The following is a 15,964-nucleotide window of genomic DNA, read 5'->3' as shown; positions in this document are numbered from 1 at the left end:
GTTCACATGTTCATCCACTGACACGATGTCAACTGACAATGCAGACATAGTTCACGTGTTCATCCACTAACACGATGTCAACTGACAATGCAGACATAGTTCACACGTTCGTCCACTAACACGATGTCAAGTGACAATACACACATAGATCACATGTTCATCCACTAACACGATGTCAACTGACAATACAGACATAGTTCACGTGTTCATCCACTGACACGATGTCAAGTGACAATACAGACATAGTTCACGTGTTCATCCCCTAACACGATGTCAACTGACAATACAGACATACGTAGTTCACATGTTCATCCACTAAGACGATGTCAACTGACAATACAGACATAGTTCACATGTTCATCCACTAACACGATGTCAACTGACAATACAGACATAGTTCACATGTTCATCCACTAACACGATGTCAGCTGACAATACAGACATAGTTCACATGTTCATCCACTAACACGATGTCAACTGACAATGCAGACATACGTAGTTCACATGTTCATCAACTAACATGATGTCAACTGACAATACCGACACAGTTCACATGTTCATCCACTAACACGATGTCAACTGACAATACAGACATAGTTCACGTGTTCATCCACTGACACGATGTCAGCTGACAATACAGACATAGTTCACGTGTTCATCCACTAAGGCGATGTCAGCTGACAATACAGACATAGTTCACATGTCCATCCACTAACACGATGTCAACTGACAATACAGACAGACATAGTTCACATGTCCATCCACTAACGCGATGTCAACTGACAATACAGACATAGTTCACATGTTCATCCACTAACACGATGTCAACTGACAATACAGACATAGTTCACATGTTAGTCCACTAACACGATGTCAGCTGACAATACAGATATAGTTCACGTGTTCATCCACTAAGATGATGTCAACTGACAATACCGACACAGTTCACATGTTCATCCACTGACACGATGTCAGCTGACAATACAGACATAGTTCACATGTTCGTCCACTAACACGATGTCAAGTGACAATGCAGACATACGTAGCTCACGTGTTCATCCACTAACACGATGTCAACTGACAATACAGACATAGTTCAATGTTCATCCACTAACACGATGTCAAGTGACAATGCAGACATACGTAGTTCACGTGTTCATCCACTAACACGATGTCAAGTGACAATACAGACGTAGTTCACATGTTCATCCACTAACACGATGTCAACTGACAATACAGACATAGTTCACGTCTTCATCCACTAACGCGATGTCAACTGACAATACAGACATAGTTCACACGTTCGTCCACTAACACGATGTCAACTGACAATACACACATAGATCACATGTTCATCCACTAACACGATGTCAACTGACAATACAGACATAGTTCACGTTTTCATCTACTAACACGATGTCAACTGACAATGCAGACATAGTTCACGTGTTCATCCCCTAACACGATGTCAGCTGACAATGCAGACATAGTTCACATGTTCATGCACTAACACGATGTCAACTGACAATGCAGACATACGTAGTTCACATGTTCATCCACTAAGACGATGTCAACTGACAATACAGACATAGTTCACATGTTCATCCACTAACACGATGTCAACTGACAATACAGACATAGTTCACATGTTCATCCACTGACACGATGTCAACTGACAATACAGACATAGTTCACGTGTTCATCCACTGACACGATGTCAGCTGACAATACAGACATAGTTCACGTGTTCATCCACTAACGCGATGTCAGCTGACAATACAGACATAGTTCACATGTCCATCCACTAACACGATGTCAACTGACAATACAGACATACATAGTTCACATGTCCATCCACTAACGCGATGTCAACTGACAATACAGACATAGTTCACATGTTCATCCACTAACACGATGTCAACTGACAACACAGACATAGTTCACGTGTTAATCCACTAACACGATGTCAGCTGACAATACAGATATAGTTCACCTGTTCATCCACTAACATGATGTCAACTGACAATACCGACACAGTTCACATGTTCATCCACTGACACGATGTCAACTGACAATACAGACATAGTTCACGTGTTCATCCACTGACACGATGTCAGCTGACAATACAGACACAGTTCACGTGTTCATCCACTAACGCGATGTCAGCTGACAATACAGACATAGTTCACATGTCCATCCACTAACACGATGTCAACTGACAATACAGACATACATAGTTCACATGTCCATCCACTAACGCGATGTCAACTGACAATACAGATATAGTTCACGTGTTCATCCACTAACATGATGTCAACTGACAATACCGACACAGTTCACATGTTCATCCACTGACACGATGTCAACTGACAATACAGACATAGTTCACGTCTTTATCCACTGACACGATGTCAGCTGACAATACAGACATAGTTCACGTGTTCATCCCCTAACACGATGTCAACTGACAATACAGACATAGTTCACGTGTTCATCCACTAACGCGATGGCAACTGACAATACAGACATAGTTCACACGTTCGTCCACAAACACGATGTCAAGTGACAATACACACATAGATCACATGTTCATCCACTAACACGATGTCAACTGACAATACAGACATAGTTCACGTTTTCATCTACTAACACGATGTCAACTGACAATACAGACATAGTTCATGTGTTCATCCCCTAACACGATGTCAGCTGACAATACAGACATAGTTCACATGTTCATCCACTAACACGATGTCAACTGACAATGCAGACATACATAGTTCACATGTCCATCCACTAACGCGATGTCAACTGACAATACAGACATAGTTCACATGTTCATCCACTAACACGATGTCAACTGACAACACAGACATAGTTCACGTGTTAATCCACTAACACGATGTCAGCTGACAATACAGATATAGTTCACCTGTTCATCCACTAACATGATGTCAACTGACAATACCGACACAGTTCACATGTTCATCCACTGACACGATGTCAACTGACAATACAGACATAGTTCACGTGTTCATCCACTGACACGATGTCAGCTGACAATACAGACACAGTTCACGTGTTCATCCACTAACGCGATGTCAGCTGACAATACAGACATAGTTCACATGTCCATCCACTAACACGATGTCAACTGACAATACAGACATACATAGTTCACATGTCCATCCACTAACGCGATGTCAACTGACAATACAGATATAGTTCACGTGTTCATCCACTAACATGATGTCAACTGACAATACCGACACAGTTCACATGTTCATCCACTGACACGATGTCAACTGACAATACAGACATAGTTCACGTCTTCATCCACTGACACAATGTCAGCTGACAATACAGACATAGTTCACGTGTTCATCCACTAACACGATGTCAGCTGACAATACAGACATAGTTCACGTGTTCATCCACTAACGCGATGGCAACTGACAATACAGACATAGTTCACACGTTCGTCCACAAACACGATGTCAAGTGACAATACACACATAGATCACATGTTCATCCACTAACACGATGTCAACTGACAATACAGACATAGTTCACGTTTTCATCTACTAACACGATGTCAACTGACAATACAGACATAGTTCATGTGTTCATCCCCTAACACGATGTCAGCTGACAATACAGACATAGTTCACATGTTCATCCACTAACACGATGTCAACTGACAATGCAGACATACGTAGTTCACATGTTCATCCACTAAGATGATGTCAACTGACAATACAGACATAGTTCACATGTTCATCCACTAACACGATGTCAAGTGACAATACAGACATAGTTCACATGTTCATCCACTAACACGATGTCAACTGACAATACCGATATAGTTCACGTGTTCATCCACTAACATGATGTCAACTGACAATACCGACACAGTTCACATGTTCATCCACTGACACGATGTCAACTGACAATACAGACATTGTTCACGTGTTCATTCACTGACCCGATGTCAGCTGACAATACAGACATAGTTCACGTGTTCATCCACTAAGGCGATGTCAGCTGACAATACAGACATAGTTCACATGTCCATCCACTAACACGATGTCAACTGACAATACAGACATACATAGTTCACATGTCCATCCACTAACGCGATGTCAACTGACAATACAGACATAGTTCACATGTTCATCCACTAACACGATGTCAACTGACAATACAGACATAGTTCACGTGTTAATCCACTAACACGATGTCAACTGACAATACAGATATAGTTCACGTGTTCATCCACTAACATGATGTCAACTGACAATACCGACACAGTTCACATGTTCATCCACTAACACGATGTCAAATGACAATACAGACATAGTTCACGTGTTCATCCACTGACACGATGTCAGCTGACAATACAGACATAGTTCACGTGTTCATCCACTAAGGCGATGTCAACTGACAATACAGACATAGTTCACATGTTCATCCACTAACACGATGTCAACTGACAATACAGACATAGTTCACATGTTCGTCCACTAACACGATCTCAAGTGACAATGCAGACATACGTAGCTAACGTGTTCATCCACTAACACGATGTCAACTGACAATACAGACACAGTTCACATGTTCATCCACTAACACGATGTCAACTGACAATACAGACATAGTTCACATGTTCGTCCACTAACACGATGTCAAGTGACAATGCAGACATACGTAGCTCACGTGTTCATCCACTAACACGATGTCAACTGACAATACAGACATAGTTCACATGTTCATCCACTAACACGATGTCAACTGACAATACAGACATAGTTCACGTGTTAATCCACTAACACGATGTCAACTGACAATACAGATATAGTTCACGTGTTCATCCACTAACATGATGTCAACTGACAATACCGACACAGTTCACATGTTCATCCACTAACACGATGTCAAATGACAATACAGACATAGTTCACGTGTTCATCCACTGACACGATGTCAGCTGACAATACAGACATAGTTCACGTGTTCATCCACTAAGGCGATGTCAACTGACAATACAGACATAGTTCACATGTCCATCCACTAACACGATGTCAACTGACAATACAGACATACATAGTTCACATGTCCATCCACTAACGCGATGTCAACTGACAATACAGATATAGTTCACATGTTCATCCACTAACATGATGTCAACTGACAATACCGACACAGTTCACATGTTCATCCACTGACACGATGTCAACTGACAATACAGACATAGTTCACGTCTTCATCCACTGACACGATGTCAGCTGACAATACAGACACAGTTCACATGTTCATCCACTAACACGATGTCAGCTGACAATACAGACATAGTTCACATGTTCATCCACTAACACGATGTCAAGTGACAATACAGACATAGTTCACATGTTCATCCACTAACACGATGTCAACTGACAATACAGGCATAGTTCAGATAAACTGAGTTTAGACTGAATACTTAATGTTCACATTAATAATTATACGTTATCAACTTGCAGAGGATGTCTGCTGACTAAGCTACCAACACTTGAGTCTGACCTGGAAACAATCCTGAAATGATTACACGATGCCATTTAGAAAGTGGTCAAATGCAACATATGTCATATTTGGGATTTCACTTTCTTAGTAAAGTACAAATTCTAGTACTTTTTTCGGTTGAGTCCCATCCGGGATTCGAACTCGCACCCTCAGAGTCAGGCACCTAATCGCCAGCACACAAAGTCAGCCGCCTAGCCCGCCCAGCCACCGCGACTTCCACAAAAATGAAAGTCGGACAACTGGTAGTCTAGAGTGCGTACTTTGTGTACCCCTCTGATGAGTGTAAATTGGCACGGCTCCCACGGCCGAAAGCTATGATTGTGGAAGTCGTGGTGGCTGAGCGGGTAGGCGGCTGACTTTGTGTGCTGGCGATTAGGTGCCTGACTCTGAGGGTGCGAGTTCGAATCCCGGATGGGACTCAACCGAAAAAAGTACTAGAATTTGTACTTTACTAAGAAAGTGAACTCCCAAATATGACATATGTTGCATCCTGATATGGTGCAATTTCAGTTGCATGGAAACCACAATGAAACTATAGGAAACTCCCTGGAAACCAACTGGAAATGTTGTTTTCCATGACGTTTCTTCTCGGTTTCAGTGTTCCGGAAACCAGCTTATTTTTGTTGTGCTAGTTTCGTCGTTGGTTGTGAGTGAGTGTGTTTCGTTAAAGTCTTTATGAGCAATATTGCTGTTATGTCACTACATGTCTGCTTCATTGGGGAGGAAAACCGAAGTGATGCAAGTCTCAGACGCTGGTGACACCAAACAAACTGGCCACTGTGTCTGGAAGCATAGAAACTAAACAGGGAGAATGCCAACTAGTGGTTGCAGGTTTCCCTGTTTTTCGTGGCCTTATACTCTACTGCGTATGTCGTTTTAATATCTCATACGTACACCCGCTGGGATGGTCCGCCAACATAAACTTGCGAGGAATGTAGCTTTCTTGTAATATGGCGATTTTACCTTTTTTTTTTGTTTGGAGAGCATTTATACCTATTAGCTATGACATTAAGAATTCCGATCATCTTCTGCGTGTGGGAGTGTTATCTGTGGGAGGGTGTTCAAGTTGTCACATGGCATTCTCCAGTCTATTAATTCACGGTGTAAATTTTGTTGCGATACATGTAAATAACCGGAAAGAATCGCTTGATATTCAGCCTACACACAGAAAGGTGGGTTTTAAATAACATTAAACAATGTACCCCTCAATTGGAATTAAATAAATAATAATGTAGGGGATATTTCTCATGACATATTGTGCACAGCATGCATTTGTTTTAATGGTAAGGCTATTTTGAAAATGGCATGGATGTTTTTTTCTTTTCTGTGTGGACCCTAAAACTCCGAACCGACGCTGTTTTGTAGGAACTGCATAGTATAATTGGTCAAGCCTTGATTATTCCCCCGTCACGTGGTGGGTATAGTTCTCAGTACTGAGGTATACAACAAACAACAACCTGATTTAAACTGACATTTGCATACCTTCATTTCGTACCCAGCCCAAGACCTTATATATTAGCACAGTGGATATTTCATTAATGTAGACGGAGACGACAGGAGTATTGCCATAATCGCCAACAGTGGTGTCCTCTGTATGTGTCCGGCAGCAAGTGTCCGTCTGTGTGTGCGTCTGTATGTGTCCGTATGTATGTGTTCGTCTGTATGTGTGCGACTGTATGTGTGCGTATGTATGTATCCGCTGTATGTGTCCGTCTGTATGTGTCCGCTGTGTGTGTCGTGTCGTATATTGGGGGGATACCACTGGACATATCAAGAATCGTCATCAAACTGTCAACTGACCACGACTGATTCTCGTCAGTGGTTATTCACTCAACCAGCTAGCCAATCTTTTAACTCATCCTCTATAGGCGAGCCAGTGTTTGTTGAGATTGTGCAATAAACGCTGGCCGTTTGTCACCGAGTTTGTGAACATAGATCCGATTGTGAACACACAGTGAAATAGCCAGGTTGTCAATCACATTGATCTTAGTTAACTGCTATACAGTAATGCTACTGTAACAGTTGTCAGGCGTACCATCGAGCTCTGCACATAATACCACCGTTTACCAGGGTAAACTCACGCTATGTAATAATACCATTCACCTGTTACATAGCTATGGTATTTATCTATTTCTAACTGACTGCCGATGTACTGATACTTTGAGGTGTACGAGCATTAACCGAATTTGTAGTACGAGCATTAACCGAACGTGTAGTACGAGCATTAACCAAATTTGTAGTACGAGCATTAACCGAACGTGTAGTACGAGCATTAACCGAACATGTAGTACGAGCATTAACCGAACGTGTAGTACGAGCATTAACCGAAATTGTAGTACGAGCATTAACCGAACATGTAGTACGAGCATTAACCGAACGTGTAGTACGAGCATTAACCGAACATGTAGTACGAGCATTAACCGAACGTGCAGTACGAGCATTAACCGAAATTGTAGTACGAGCATTAACCGAACATGTAGTACGAGCATCAACCGAAATTGTAGTACGAGCATTAACCGAACGTGTAGTACGAGCATTAACCGAACGTGTAGTACGAGCATTAACCGAACGTGTAGTACGAGCATTAACCGAACGTGTAGTACGAGCATTAACCGAACATGTAGTACGAGCATTAACCGAACATGTAGTACGAGCATTAACCGAACGTGTAGTACGAGCATCAACCGAAATTGTAGTACGAGCATCAACCGAAATTGTAGTACGAGCATTAACCGAACGTGTAGTACGAGCATTAACCGAACGTGTAGTACGAGCATTAACCGAACATGTAGTACGAGCATTAACCGAAATTGTAGTACGAGCATTAACCGAACATGTAGTACGAGCATTAACCGAACGTGTAGTACGAGCATTAACCGAACGTGTAGTACGAGCATTAACCGAAATTGTAGTACGAGCATTAACCGAACGTGTAGTACGAGCATTAACCGAACATGTAGTACGAGCATTAACCGAACATGTAGTACGAGCATTAACCGAACGTGTAGTACGAGCATTAACCGAACGTGTAGTACGAGCATTAACCGAACGTGTAGTACGAGCATTAACCGAAATTGTAGTACGAGCATTAACCGAACGTGTAGTACGAGCATTAACCGAACGTGTAGTACGAGCATTAACCGAACGTGTAGTACGAGCATTAACCGAACGTGTAGTACGAGCATTAACCGAACGTGTAGTACGAGCATTAACCGAACGTGTAGTACGAGCATTAACCGAAATTGTAGTACGAGCATAAACCGAACATGTAGTAAGAGCATTAACCGAACATGTAGTACGAGCATTAACCGAACATGTAGTACGAGCATTAACCGAACATGTAGTACGAGCATTAACCGAACATGTAGTACGAGCATTAACCGAACATGTAGTACGAACATTAACCGAACATGTAGTACGAGCATTAACCGAACATGTAGTACGAGCATTAACCGAACGTGTAGTACGAGCATCAACCGAACGTGTAGTACGAGCATTAACCGAACATTTGGTACGAGCATTAACCGAACGCGTAGTACGAGCATTAACCCAACGTGTAGTACGAGCATTAACCGAACATGTGGTACGAGCATTAACCGAACATGTAGTACGAGCATTAACCGAACATGTAGTACGAGCATTAACCGAACATGTGGTGCGAGCATTAACCGAACATGTAGTACGAGCATTAACCGAACATGCAGTACGAGCATTAAACGAAATTGTAGTGCGAGCATTAACCGAACATGTAGTACGAACATTAACCGAACATGTATTACGAGCATTAACCGAACATGTAGTACGAACATTAACCGAACATGTAGTACGAACATTAACCGAACATGTAGTACGAGCATTAACCGAACGTGCAGTACGAGCATTAACCGAAATTGTAGTACGAGCATTAACCGAACATGTAGTACGAGCACTAACCGAACGTGTAGTACGAGCATTAACCGAACGTGTAGTACGAGCATTAACCGAACGTGTAGTACGAGCATTAACCGAACGTGTAGTAAGAGCATTAACCGAACATGTAGTACGAGCATTAACCGAACATGTAGTACGAGCATTAACCGAACATGTAGTACGAGCATTAACCGAACATGTAGTACGAGCATTAACCGAACATGTAGTACGAGCATTAACCGAACATGTAGTACGAGCATTAACCGAACATGTAGTACGAGCATTAACCGAACGTGTAGTACGAGCATTAACCGAACGTGTAGTACGAGCATTAACCGAACATTTGGTACGAGCATTAACCGAACGCGTAGTACGAGCATTAACCCAACGTGTAGTACGAGCATTAACCGAACATGTGGTACGAGCATTAACCGAACATGTAGTACGAGCATTAACCGAACATGTAGTACGAGCATTAACCGAACATGTAGTACGAACATTAACCGAAATTGTAGTGCGAACATTAACCGAACATGTAGTACGAACATTAACCGAACATGTAGTACGAACATTAACCGAACATGTAGTACGAGCATTAACCGAACGTGCAGTACGAGCATCAACCGAAATTGTAGTACGAGCATTAACCGAACATGTAGTACGAGCATTAACCGAACGTGCAGTACGAGCATCAACCGAAATTGTAGTACGAGCATTAACCGAACATGTAGTACGAGCATTAACCGAACGTGTAGTACGAGCATTAACCGAACGTGTAGTACGAGCATTAACCGAACGTGTAGTACGAGCATTAACCGAACATGTAGTACGAGCATTAACCGAACATGTAGTACGAGCATTAACCGAACGTGTAGTACGAGCATCAACCGAAATTGTAGTACGAGCATTAACCGAACATGTAGTACGAGCATTAACCGAACGTGTAGTACGAGCATTAACCGAACGCGTAGTACGAGCATTAACCGAACATGTAGTACGAGCATTAACCGAAATTGTAGTACGAGCATTAACCGAACATGTAGCACGAGCATTAACCGAACGTGTAGTACGAGCATTAACCGAACGTGTAGTACGAGCATTAACCGAAATTGTAGTACGAGCATTAACCGAACGTGTAGTACGAGCATTAACCGAACATGTAGTACGAGCATTAACCGAACATGTAGTACGAGCATTAACCGAACGTGTAGTACGAGCATTAACCGAAATTGTAGTACGAGCATTAACCGCACGTGTAGTACGAGCATTAACCGAACATGTAGTACGAGCATTAACCGAACATGTAGTACGAGCATTAACCGAACGTGTAGTACGAGCATTAACCGAACGTGTAGTACGAGCATTAACCGAACGTGTAGTACGAGCATTAACCGAAATTGTAGTACGAGCATTAACCGAACGTGTAGTACGAGCATTAACCGAACATGTAGTGCGAGCATTAACCGAACATGTAGTACGAGCATTAACCGAACGTGCAGTACGAGCATTAACCGAAATTGTAGTACGAGCATCAACCGAAATTGTAGTACGAGCATTAACCGAACGTGTAGTACGAGCATTAACCGAACGTGTAGTACGAGCATTAACCGAACATGTAGTACGAGCATTAACCGAAATTGTAGTACGAGCATTAACCGAAATTGTAGTACGAGCATTAACCGAACATGTAGTACGAGCATTAACCGAACGTGTAGTACGAGCATTAACCGAAAATGTAGTACGAGCATTAACCGAACATGTAGTACGAGCATTAACCGAACGTGTAGTACGAGCATTAACCGAACGTGTAGTACGAGCATTAACCGAACATGTAGTACGAGCATTAACCGAAATTGTAGTACGAGCATTAACCGAACGTGTAGTACGAGCATTAACCGCACATGTAGTACGAGCATTAACCGAACATGTAGTACGAGCATTAACCGAACGTGTAGTACGAGCATTAACCGAAATTGTAGTACGATCATTAACCGAACATGTAGTACGAGCATTAACCGAACATGTAGTACGAGCATTAACCGAACATGTAGTACGAGCATTAACCGAACATGTAGTACGAGCATTAACCGAACGTGTAGTACGAGCATTAACCGAACGTGTAGTACGAGCATTAACCGAACGTGTAGTACGAGCATTAACCGAACGTGTAGTACGAGCATTAACCGAACATGTAGTACGAGCATTAACCGAACGTGTAGTACGAGCATCAACCGAAACTGTAGTACGAGCATTAACCGAACATGTAGTACGAGCATTAACCGAACGTGTAGTACGAGCATTAACCGAACGTGTAGTACGAGCATTAACCGAACATGTAGTACGAGCATTAACCGAAATTGTAGTACGAGCATTAACCGAACGTGTAGTACGAGCATTAACCGAAATTGTAGTACGAGCATTAACCGAAATTGTAGTACGAGCATTAACCGAAATTGTAGTACGAGCATTAACCGAACGTGCAGTACGAGCATTAACCGAAATTGTAGTACGAGCATTAACCGAACCTGTAGTACGAGCATTAACCGAACGTGTAGTACGAGCATTAACCGAACGTGTAGTACGAGCATTAACCGAACGTGTAGTACGAGCATTAACCGAACATGTAGTACGAGCATTAACCGGAATTGTAGTACGAGCATTAACCGAAATTATAGTACGAGCATTAACCGAACGTGTAGTACGAGCATTAACCGAACATGTAGTACGAGCATTAACCGAACATGTGGTACGAGCATTAACCGAACATGTGGTACGAGCATTAACCGAACATGTGGTACGAGCATTAACCGAACATGTTGTACGAGCATTAACCGAACATGTGGTACGAGCATTAACCGAACATGTGGTACGAGCATTAACCGAACATGTAGTATGAGCATTAACCGAACATGTAGTACGAGCATTAACCGAACATGTAGTACGAGCATTAACCGAACATGTAGTACGAGCATTAACCGAACATGTGGTACGAGCATTAACCGAACATGTAGTACGAGCATTAACCGAACGTGTAGTACGAGCATTAACCGAACGTGTAGTACGAGCATTAACCGAACATGTGGTACGAGCACTAACCGAACGTGTAGTACGAGCATTAACCGAACGTGTAGTACGAGCATTAACCGAACATGTAGTACGAGCATTAACCGAACGTGTAGTACGAGCATTAACCGAAATTGTAGTACGAACATTAACCGAACATGTAGTACGAGCATTAACCGGAATTGTAGTACGAGCATTAACCGAAATTATAGTACGAGCATTAACCGAACGTGTAGTACGAGCATTAACCGAACATGTAGTACGAGCATTAACCGAACATGTAGTACGAGCATTAACCGAACATGTAGTACGAACATTAACCGAACATGTAGTACGAGCATTAACCAAAATTGTAGTGCGAGCATTAACCGAACATGTAGTACGAGCATTAACCGAACATGTAGTACGAACATTAACCGAACATGTAGTACGAACATTGACCGAACATGTAGTACGAGCATTAACCGAAATTGTAGTACGAGCATTAACCGAAATTGTAGTACGAGCATTAACCGAACATGTAGTACGAGCATTAACCGAACATGTAGTACGAGCATTAACCGAACATGTAGTACGAGCATTAACCGAACATGTAGTACGAACATTAACCGAAATTGTAGTACGAGCATTAACCGAACATGTAGTACGAGCATTAACCGAACATGTAGTACGAGCATTAACCGAACATGCAGTACGAGCATTAACCGAACATGTAGTACGAGCATTAACCGAAATTGTAGTACGAGCATTAACCGAAATTGTAGTACGAGCATTAACCGAACATGTAGTACGAGCATTAACCGAAATTGTAGTACGAGCATTAACCGAACATGTAGTACGAGCATTAACCGAACATGCAGTACGAGCATTAACCAAGATTGTAGTACGAGCATCAACCGAAATTGTAGTACGAGCATTAACCGAACATGTAGTACGAGCATTAACCGAACATGTAGTACGAGCATTAACCGAACATGTACTATTGAATGTTACAATGATGAATCCCTAACTTATTTGGTTCAGTATATTTCGCCGAAGGTGGTGATTCTTCCCAACGACATGAAAGAAACGGCATTGTCTCCAGTATTGGTGGAAGTGACTTGTTTTATTGCATGTTTCTGTTCTGTGTAGTATGTGAAGTATATTCATATTGCCACTTTAACTTATCTCCAGTATTATGTTTGACATAAATCCCTTTTCCAATTACAGGTAGTACTGAGAAAGCAGTCTCTATATTGCTTTGATCACCTCTTGCTTGCAAACAACATGTTACATCGCCATACTCCCAAAACTATATCTATATCTATATCTACCCGGGGATTATGAAATCACGTTAGATCTTCTTCGATTGAAACAACCGATGTGACGTTGTATCTGAGTCATACCACCGCCATACGGGTGTTATATGATTTATATTACAATGTCCAGCGAGATATTCAGTAATGAATAAACTCTATGTTAAACTCTCTCTCTAATATGACGGGGTTGTCTAGTACAGTGCGGCGTTGAACTGCAAGCAAACTATTCTGTAATTCTATGAACATTATAGGAGGTGATTCCTCGGTTCACACCGACAACTCACTCCATACATCAGACACATACGCGCTTGACTCAGTATATACACAAAGGGTCCCCTGTTATTTAACATGGTATACTAGACCTAAATATAACAGGCAGACGACATTACACCCGCAACACCCAGGGTTCCGTGTTTACCTGTTGTAACCCTGAAACCTCTCCACGCTATTCGAGAGGATAGTGTGTGCCCGTTTAATGCTTAAGTATATTCAAAACTCTCACAACCTTTCTGGTCTATTCCTTGCCCATTAGTCAGGTGAGTTGATACAAACAAGATATATCAATGAGTATATGCACTAATTTTAATAGGAAAAGGTTCGGGTTTAGGAGGACGTTTATGGAAAAGAACTATATGCTCATCTCTCCAGCAGCAAGTTGAACGCCCTCCTAAACTTGAACCTTATCCTATCAGAATCAACATATCCTGCCTTGGCCTGATTAGTCAAATCAGCTGTCTCATAAAGAAAACTATCAACATCAACGTAACATTCTACTCTGATAAGACCCTGAAAGCCACACTGAGAGCAAATGGCCGAGTTTCCTCTTCTTGTGTAAACCCTTTCCTTGTGTAAACCTATTGTCTGTGACTCTGGTCCTCTCATCACATGCTTCTTATTCATTTATTGTATATACATGCAACACTGGCTTCTTGTACAAATTGGTGTAATATATATACTCACCTGACGAAGGGACAAGGAATAGCCCAGAAACGTTGTGACATACAATAAAGAGGTAGTTGTCATCCATATTATTTGTCTTTTAATTAATACTATAATTACCTGTCACAATTGGCATATGTGGATCTAGCGTCATTCTAACTTTATCATGAAACTGGCTTGGATCATCAACTTCACAGATTTCCCAAGAGCTGTGTTTTTCATAGTTCTGTGAAAATACCTAACAGATTTAATTCCATCACACGTATCCTCTGAATCCACATATGAATTCTTCAAAATCCACTTTGTTCCACAGGGACATATACAGAATCATTCTTTCCTCATGTGTGCGTGCATTATGCTGGATGACAGGTAAGAAGAAATATTGATACTGTTTCCTTGTTTACGAAGCATTTTGATAAAACTTTATTTGCAAGGTGCATCATCTTATTAAGAACACTGTGACAAGACGTAATCAAATTATCCACTGCAAGATAAGACTGAGCTGTAGTGACCTAAATGCCCAAGGCATGAATTTGATCGATTCCTTCACAATATTTTCACTTATAACATTGTGGGTATCACTATGAGCATGTCATTCCCTGTCTTTTTACGTGTCTAGATTTTGCTGCAGTTCGTTCATGTTTCTTCTACGATAGCGGTTTTGATCTAAATAAAAAAAACTACTTATTACAAACACTTTAAAAAGTGATCAATTAACTTTAACGGTTATTAAGTATAACTTTTGTATCGGAGATGTATTCACATAGGTGTCTGGCCCGTTTACCGATCCATTCATTCATTGAATAAAATACCGTTTACATCACATATCATATGGTAATATTGGAAACATAAAGATGCGCTAATTGATATTTTCTTGGCGAAACAATACAAGATGCACTATCTCAGGCATATGCTACCTTTCTAAAACCACGCCGAGATATTGCTGGAATATTGCTGAAAGAGGCGTACACTATACTCATTCGCTCACTCACTCACTCACTCACTCATTTCGAAACTGGTATTGTTGGAAGCTTCAGTGTACTGCAGCGTACATTCCGTTAAAACGTACAAGAGGCAAAGGTTGCAGCAGGTAAAGGTAAAATGTACAGTGTCGATTACTGGCCGAAAGAGATTTCGTTAAAGGGAAAAGGCAAATTAGCGACGACAATTTAACACACTACAGCGGACAGTATGTC

This window comes from Haliotis asinina, chromosome 15 (assembly GCF_037392515.1).
Source record: "Haliotis asinina isolate JCU_RB_2024 chromosome 15, JCU_Hal_asi_v2, whole genome shotgun sequence".
In the NCBI taxonomy this organism is placed as follows: domain Eukaryota; kingdom Metazoa; phylum Mollusca; class Gastropoda; order Lepetellida; family Haliotidae; genus Haliotis; species Haliotis asinina.
This window is presented reverse-complemented; position numbering follows the sequence as displayed.